We start from the raw sequence: 8784 nt of genomic DNA on the forward strand, positions 1-8784 counted from the left end.
ATTTACAGAACCATCCATTCATGAACAGTAAGATATATATTCCTTCCAAAAGCACATGGAATGTTAATCAAGACTGACTATATTCTGGGCAGTAAAACAAATCTCAATAAATTTAAAAAGTTAAAAAATCTCCCCATAGAGGGGCGCCTGGGTGGCTCAGTCGGCTAAGCGTTCACTTCGGTTCAGGTCATGACCTCACGGTTCATGAGTTAGAGTCCTGCATCGGGATCTGCACTGATGGTGCAGAGCCTGCTTGGGATTCTCTCTCTCCCTCTCTCTCTCTGTCCCTTCCCCACTTGTACCCTCTCTCTCTCTCTCAAAATAAATAAACTTAAAAAAATAAAAAAGAAATCTTCGCACAAGAAAGCTCTAGATGAAAGGCCTAAATGACGTCCCTGGGGAGTTCTATCAAACATTTAAGGAAGAAATCATACCAACTCTACACAAATTCTTCCAAGAAAATTGAAAATAAGGGAAACCATCCCAACTCTTTTTCTTTTTTTTCCCAACTAATTCTATGAGGCCAGTATTACTCTGATAACAAAAGCAGGCAAAAACATTACAAGAAATGAAGACCATAGACCAGTACCCCTCATAGACACAAATGTAAAAATTCTTAACAGTATTACATCAAATCATATCCAATCACATATAAAAAGAATAACACTTCAGGGGTACCTGGGGGACTCAGTTGGTTAAGCATCCAACTCTTGGTTTCAGCTCAGGTCACAATCCCATGTCAGGCTCTGTGCTGACAGCAGGGAGTCTGCTTGGGATTCTCTCTCTGCCCCTCCCCTACTCGTGTTATCTCTGTTTCAAAATAAGTAAGCAAACTTATTTAAAAAAAAAAAAGAGGAGTGCGCACCTGGGTAGCTCAGCCGGTTAACGTCTGATTTTCTCTCAGGTCATGATCTCATGGTTTGTGGGGGTTCGAGCCCCACATCGGGCTCTGTGCTGACAGCTCACAGCCTGGAGCTGCTTCGGATTCTGGGTCTCCATCTCTCTCTGCCCCTCCCCCACTTGTTCTATCTCTCAAAATGAATAATTTTTTTTAAAAAAAAGTATAATACCTCATAACCAAATGGGGTTTATTCTATGAATACAAGGTTTTGTATTTTTAAGCACAGTCAATAGAATTCACATTAACAGACCAAAAAAAGAAAAAACATATAATTATTTCAATAAACGCAGAAAAAGCATTTGTCTCAATTCAATGTCCACTTGTTAATAAATATTATCAGCAAACAGAAATAAAAGGGACTCCCTCAACCTGATAAAAAACACCTAAAGGAAACCTATAGGAACATCATCTTTTTTTTTTTTAATTTTTTTTTTTTTTTTAAATTTATTTCTAGGAGAGAGAGAGAGACAGCGTGAGCAGGGGAGGGTCAGAGAGAGAGGGAGTCACAGACTGAAACAGGCTCCAGGCTCCGAGCTGGCAGTCAGCACAGAGCCCGACGCGGGGCTCGAACCCACGAACCGCGAGATCATGACCTAAGCGAAAGTCGGACGCTCAACCGACTAAGCCACCCAGGCGCCCCTATAGGAACATCATCTTAATGGTAAAAGACTAAACATGATCCCTTTCAAGTGGGGAACAAGGCAAGAACGTCAGCTCTCCCCAGGCCACGTCTATTTGCTATCATAGTAGAGGGCCTAGCAAGTGCAATAAGATAAGAAAAAATACTAAAATTGTTCAAATTAAAAAGGAAGAAGAGAGTCAGTTTTTATTCACAGGTAATATGACTGTTTATGTAGAAAAATCCTACAGAGTCCACAGGTGGGAGTAAAATCACTAAGGCAGCGGTAAGAATACAGAATGTAAAGTCAATATCAAATTATCAACCGTATTTCTATTTGTTAACGATAAACAATCAAAAATGGAGGGGCACCTGGGCAGCTCAGTCGGTTAAGCGTCCGACTTTGCCTCAGGTCATGATCTCACGGTTCGTGGGTTCGAGCCCCGTGTGGGGCTCTGTGCTGACTGCCAGCCCAGAGCCTGAAGCCTGTTTCAGATTCTGTGTCTCCTCTCTCTGCCCCTCCCCCACTCGTACTCTGTCTGTCTCAAAAATAAATACAAAAAAATTTTTAAAAAAAGGAAAGTCATGCCATTTGCTGAGTTTTAAAAAATGAAACATTTCCCCCACCCCCTAAAATATGAAATATTTAAAAATAAATTTGACAAAAGATGTGTTAGACAATACACTAAAACTATCAAGCATTTCTAATATTAAAGAAAACTTGGGGTGGCTCAGTTGGTTAATTCTCGATTTCGACTCAGGTGATCCCAGAGTGTTGGGATCGAGTCCTGCATCAGGTTCCTTGCTGAATGTGGAGCCTGCTTAAGAGTCTCACTGTCTCTGTCTCTCTCTCCCCCTCTGCCCCTCTCTCCCGCTCATGCTCTCTCTAAAAAATATTTGTTTTAAAGTCAAAGAAAACTTAAATAAATGGAGAGATATACTGTGCTAAGATATCCGTTCTCCCTAAATGGATCTACAGATGCGTCCCAGTCAAAACCTAGCAGGCTTTTTGTAAAAACCAATGGACAAATTCTAAAATTCATCTGGAAGTGTGAGGACTTAGAATAGCCAGAACAATTCCAGGGAAAAAAAAAAATTGGAGGACATACACTACCTGACATCAAGACATATATGGCCAACTGATTTTTAACCAAGGTACAGAGTCTATTCAGGGAAGAAGGGATAGTCTTCTCAACATATAGTGCTGCACAACTGGCCATCTACATCCAATAAAACAAACTTCAGTCTATACTTCACACCACGTATAAAAAACTCAAAAAGTGATTTACAGACCTAAATGTAAAAGTTAAAACTGTTAAACTCCTGGANCTAATACACCGCTAAGGGAATGAAACTGATGGCAGCAAGGCCCACCCCTCGGTGACAGTGTAATAAACGTCAGCGCTCCCCACTGCTCTCCTCTCCCTTCCTCTGCCCTTCGCACCAGGCACTAGGTGCCGCACTCCCCCACTGAGACCCTGTACCCGCCTGCCTCCCTGGCCCATCCTGCCTTGGCCACCCCACTCCCATGCCTCCTCGTGCCCAGAGTGCTGACCCCTGCAAACCCTGACCCCAGTGCGCCTCACTGCCGCTTACCAGTCCTGCTGCCCACAGAACCTAACTAGCGCCTTCAACATGGGCTGTCGCCACCCAGACCCCTCTCTGCTTCCCTCTCTCTCCTTTACGGGCTAGGCATCCTGGCCACCTGCCAAGGCCTGGCCGCGGCCCGGACTCTCAGCACCCCTGCAAGGACGTCCTGCCTGGCCTCTGTCACGGAACTCCTGCTCACTACTCAGCAGCCAGTTCCCGTGGCCTCACCCAGGATGCTCCCTACCTTCCAGCAAGCGATCAAACGTTCCCACAACCCTTTGTTCACATGATGAATATGAGATCAGTGGTATGCTCCAGTCTCCGTCCTCTCCACTGCACTGCAAGGGGAAAACTTTTGCTTTTTATCCTCAGTGTGCACAGATTTTTTTATAATACCGTTCATTGAAGGAATAGAATCAAAGTCCTCCCATATGACTCAATATTGTAAAACTGTCAACCTTCTTAATCTGTATATATACAGAGAGTACTTGATGAAATGGTTCCAAAATTCATATAGAATAATTAACGGGAGCGCCTAGGTGGCTCAGTCGGTGGAACAGCCGACTCAGTTTTGGCTCAGGTCATGCTCTCACGGTTCATGAGTTAGAGCCCCACATCGGCCTCCGCACAGTCAGTGCAGAGCCTGCTCGGGGTGTTTTCTCTCCCCTCTCTGCCCCTCCCCCACTCACATGCACTCTTGCATTCACACACACATGCTCTCACTCAAAAATAAATAAACTTAGGGGCACCTGGGTGGCTCAGTCGGTTGAGTGGTTGAGCAACCGACTTTGACTCAGGTCATGATCTCGTGGTTTGTGGGTTCGAGCCCCGCCTCGGGCTCTGTGCTGACTGCCAGCTCAGAGCCTGGAGCCTGCTTGAGATCTGTATCTCCCTCTCTCTCTGCCCTTCCCCCTGCTCATGCTGTCTCTCTCTCTCTCTCTCTCTCAGAAATAAATAAAACAGAGAAAGAATGAAATCTGGCCATGTGTAGCAACACGGATGGAACCTGAGGGTGTTATGCTGAACAAAGTAAGTCAGGCAGAGAAGGGCAGATACCATATGTTTGCACGTATAGGAGGATTAGGAGGAACTTAACGGAGGAACATCGGGGAGAAGAAGGGGGAAATAGTGGCGGAGGGGGAGGGAGGCAAACCAATTGAGACTCCTGAATGCCGAGAACAAACTGAGGGCAGATGGGGTGGGGGGCAAACGGGAAGGGGGGGTGATGGGCATGGAGGAGGGCACTTGTGGGGATGAGCACTGGGTGTTATGTGGAAACCAACCTGACAATAAACTATTAAAAAAAAGAAATAAATAAAACATTAACATTTTTTAATAAACTTAAAAAATTAACACACAATAGCCAATGAAAGTTCTTAAAGTATATGAAGAGGAGAATTTATCCTATATTAAAGTGTATTAAATCAACAGAACTATATAGAAGGTCCAGAAATGAACACCAGTAAGCAGGTAAACATATTATACAAAAAAGGGTTTTATATCCTACAGATTAGTCAATAGCAAATAGTGTGGAAATGGCTAGTTAAACACTCAGGGAAAACATTAGCCTCCCCACATCTTTCCTTATCGCAACATGAATTCTAGATGCACGTAACAGGGGGAGCCTGGGGGGCTCAGTCGGTTAAATGTCCGACTTCGGCTCAGGTCATGAACTCACAGTTCATGGGTTCGAGCCCCGCGTCGGGTTCTGTGCTGACAGCTCAGGGCCTGGAGCCTGCTTCAGATCCTGTATCTCCCTCTCTCTCTGACCCTCCCCTGCTCACGCTCTCTCTCTCAGAAATAAAACATTAAAAAGAACTTTAGAGGGGCACCTGGGTGGCTTAGTCGGTTAAGCGTCCGACTTTCACTTAGGTCATGATCTCGCGGTTCGTGGGTTCGAGCCCCGCATCGGGCTCTGTGCTGGCTGCCAGCTCGGGGCCTGGAGCCTGTTTCAGTCTGTGACTCCCTCTCTCTCTGACCCTCCCCTGCTCACGCTGTCTCTCTCTCTCTCTCTCTCCTAGAAATAAATTAAAAAAAAAAAAAAAAAGAACTTTAGACGCACGTAAGAGTTAAATGGAGAAATGAAATGTACAAGTCCTAGTAGAAAATACAGGTAGGGGTGCCTGGCTGGCTCAGCCGTGGAGCATGCAGCTCTTGACCTTGGGGGCGTGAGTTCGAGCCCCACACTGGGTGTAGAGATTGCTTAAATAAAGTTAAAAATATATAGATAGATAAATATTTTGTCATCTTGAAGTAGGAAAGGCCGTTCTAGGCCAGACACTCTCTGGCGGTAAAAACTCTGACACCTCAGTGAACACTGTTCAGTTTGACAATATGACAGTTTAAAGTTTCTGAAGGTCAAAGACATACATAAGACTTGAAAACCATATACGTACACTTATACCCAAGCACACAAGCCTCCATGCTCGCACACCTCATCCAATCACCAGAGAGGAAGGTAAACAAAAGAGAAAGTAGGACAAGTCATTCACAACAGGTGTAACAAGAGGTCAACGTGTCCAACGTTAACATGCAAAGGAGCTCAGCTACATCAAGAAGACAAATAGGAAAGTGGACAAAGGAGGCTACAGAATTCCCAGAAGACACAGCCAGCAGACAGAGGGGCAGCGCTGGCCTCTCCTGCACCGGCGGGCAGCTTAGTTCAGGACACAGGCACCAGGCTCTGTGTGCGTCACAAGGTTTGGAGGGGGGCCTGCTGCTCCGCCAGCATCGGACATCATCGGTGCTGTGGTCATCACGCGGGGGGGACAGTCAGCAGAGCCTGCGGAACATGTGCTGCAAGCCCTAAGGGCCACACCGTGCGATGGGGTCACCCACCTTCTGAAATGTATCTACAGAGATGTTAAAGAAACACAAACACCAAGCAGAGATCTGGTCAGATTTGCTAAAAAACATCCAACGGGAGAAAGTGGTAGGTGGGTGAGTTCATATAAACTATAGAGGAAAGAGTGGAGCTTGACCATCAAATGGAAAAGAAAAGTGTGCACAGCTGAGCAAGACCAGTTTTGTGAGGTCCCGTCCGCTGCCCGTGACCCAGGCCGGGTGGCCTGTGTACTGACACTGGACACACAGGGAGAGCAGCACAGACCCTGCTCTCTATGGTGACAAACCACGAGGAGGCTGCTGATGGCAAACCAGGACTAACACTCTGCCGGGGTAGAGGGTGCAGAGATAAGGAAGGGTCTGGAAGGCATCCTGCATCTTGCTACCTTCCACGTAAGGTACTGCCCAGGCAGCACCTTAGAGGCACCACCTCTTTTAACACACACAGAGAGAAACATTGCTAGTCAGCAGCTAGTTAACAGCAGGCAGGACTCAGCCAGGACTGGGTCCCGCAACGCTCGGCGCCCACGCCATGATGCGCTAGCAGAGGTCATGAGGCAGGGTTGACGGGGTCTTCCCTCTCAGGATCCTACACGTGGTAACTCAGTGATCAGTCACCTAAACCACGCAGTCACTGAACCACATTTAGTAAGACGACCAGGCCCCCTCCAAGCACACACAGTTCAAGCCTCTGGCTTGAAGGGCGCCCACGTGTATTACGGCTGCCACACAACATGGCAGAGGGCACAGAGGTGCTGGGCCGAACACACGGAAGTGTCAGAGGGGGCACAGGAGGTAGGAGGCCATGGGCACCACTGTCTGATGGTCAGGCGTGTGCAGGGAGGCTGGAAAGTCAGACGCCCTGTGGGGTCACGGGAATGCCCCACCCCCACAGCAGGCCCTGGGACTTCCCCTCCTAGAACAGGCTTCCAGAGTCACCAGGAACCTGGGCTGACGGCCTGGGAAAGGCAGGCCACAGCTCATTGCTCAGTCACTCGAGAACACTATTTCTCAACATCAGCCGTGCCACGCTGTGTCACTGGGTTCACGTGCAACCCCCCACAGCCAGGTAGCCCCCCAGCTCAGCAAGGAAACACATTCCTCACAACTCCGGCAGCCAGTGTCCCCGAAGCACCAGCCAGGAGCCCACAAGAGCCACCGAGGCTTCCCTGGAGCCCCCGCCTCAGGAGACCAATAACTGAGCTCACGGAAGGGACTCACGAGATCTGGAGCTGCAGACCCTCAGCCCGGCTGCTCACCTGGGCCTCAGCGGACCCTGGCCTGAAAGCTAAGCACAAACACCTGCTTCCAAGCACACAGGGCCTAGCGATGGGTGCGAGCAAGCATGTCCCCTCCACCTCTGATCCACTGGTGTTTGCAGGCAGCAAGCAGCCCCAGGGAAATGAGAAACAGTGAGATGCAGGTCTCAACAGGCTGCAGCAGCCTGCATGTGGTTTCAAGGTAATCGAGGCGGCTCAACTCAGGTCATTCCACTGTGACACCACAGACCGTCCGGTGAACCAGGACAGCCTGAGGCCTGAAAAGGAGGATCCTGCTGACAGCAGCATCCCCAGACCCCCTGGCTGCCAGGACCATAGGCGTGGATGGAGCCACATCACAATCAAGCCACTGCCAAAGTTTCCCATGACTGATGCTTCCCAAGAGGGTCTGGTGCCCAGTGCCCGCCGGGCATCTCCATCCAGACCACTCAACCCCCACAGCTCTAGCACTCAACTCACCGCGTTTACCGCTAACCTCTCCGTGACCCCCAACTCACCTGCCATCTCGACCCGTCATCATGCACTCAGCTATCTGGGTCAGGTATCAGCATCACCCCTTCCTGTCCCTCCATCTCCCTCCCCACACCCTACGGGCCACTCACTCACCCTCTTCACCCCTACCACCACCCCTTTCCAAAGTGGTCCCTGCCTCCGACACTGTTGCCCCAAAGCCAGCCTCCATCGCAACCCCACCTTTTCCCCCCACCAGACAGCCCCTCGGCTTCCCACCCCAGGCAAGGCCACTCCTCTGTGCCCCCGCCCCCACCCCTCTGCACTCAACTCACCGCCTTGAGGGGTCAGCCCCGCCCGAACCCTGGCTAGGCTGGCGAAAGGGAACGTGTGTGCAAGTGCGTTGTCGAGCACTGCCCGGGGCCACGAGCCCTCTCCTGGGGCCCTACCGCTGCACTGCAGGAAGATCGGAACCCAGCATTCGGGCCGGGGGTCCAACCCCGGCCGCGCCCCACCCAGCTCTCCGCTTGACTGGAGAGCGGGGTTTCCTGCGGCCCTCCAGCGTTCCGACCTACACTCTGTGACCAATAACCCTCGTGACTTTGGACAAATTACTTCCCCGCTCCGGACCGCCTCCTCGAATGTCAGAGAAATCGGAAATACAATGCCCCCCGCGCTGTGGGGCTCTCAGAGCTTGGGCTTAGCTTGCCCTAAAGGACACCCCGGTGTCCTCGCGGCAGGGAGCAGGGGCACGGACCTCACGCCCCCAACCCCGGCCCCGGGAGGGCACGGGCACCGGACCCGGCACCCCGCGCCGGCATGAGGAACCGGGTGAGCGGCCAGGCAGCCGGGCCTCTTCCGGCTTGTGACGCTGCAAATCCGGCTCCTCCAGGGACTGGACGCACCTGAGTCCAGGGGCGGGCTCGGCCCCGCGACGCCCAGGACCCTCCTCGCGCTCGCCCGCTGACCTTGGGGAGGCGCCTCCCGACTCGGCTTCCCGCGCGGCCCGGCCGAGCGGGTGGCCCCCAGACTCTCGGGCCCAGGCTCCCTAAGGGGCACCTCTCCGGGCGAGCTTCGCGGGCCCCCGGCTCCCGGTCGCC

The sequence above is a fragment of the Crocuta crocuta genome, unplaced genomic scaffold (genome assembly GCF_008692635.1).
Source record: "Crocuta crocuta isolate KB4526 unplaced genomic scaffold, BGI_CrCroc_1.0 scaffold327, whole genome shotgun sequence".
Classification (NCBI taxonomy): domain Eukaryota; kingdom Metazoa; phylum Chordata; class Mammalia; order Carnivora; family Hyaenidae; genus Crocuta; species Crocuta crocuta.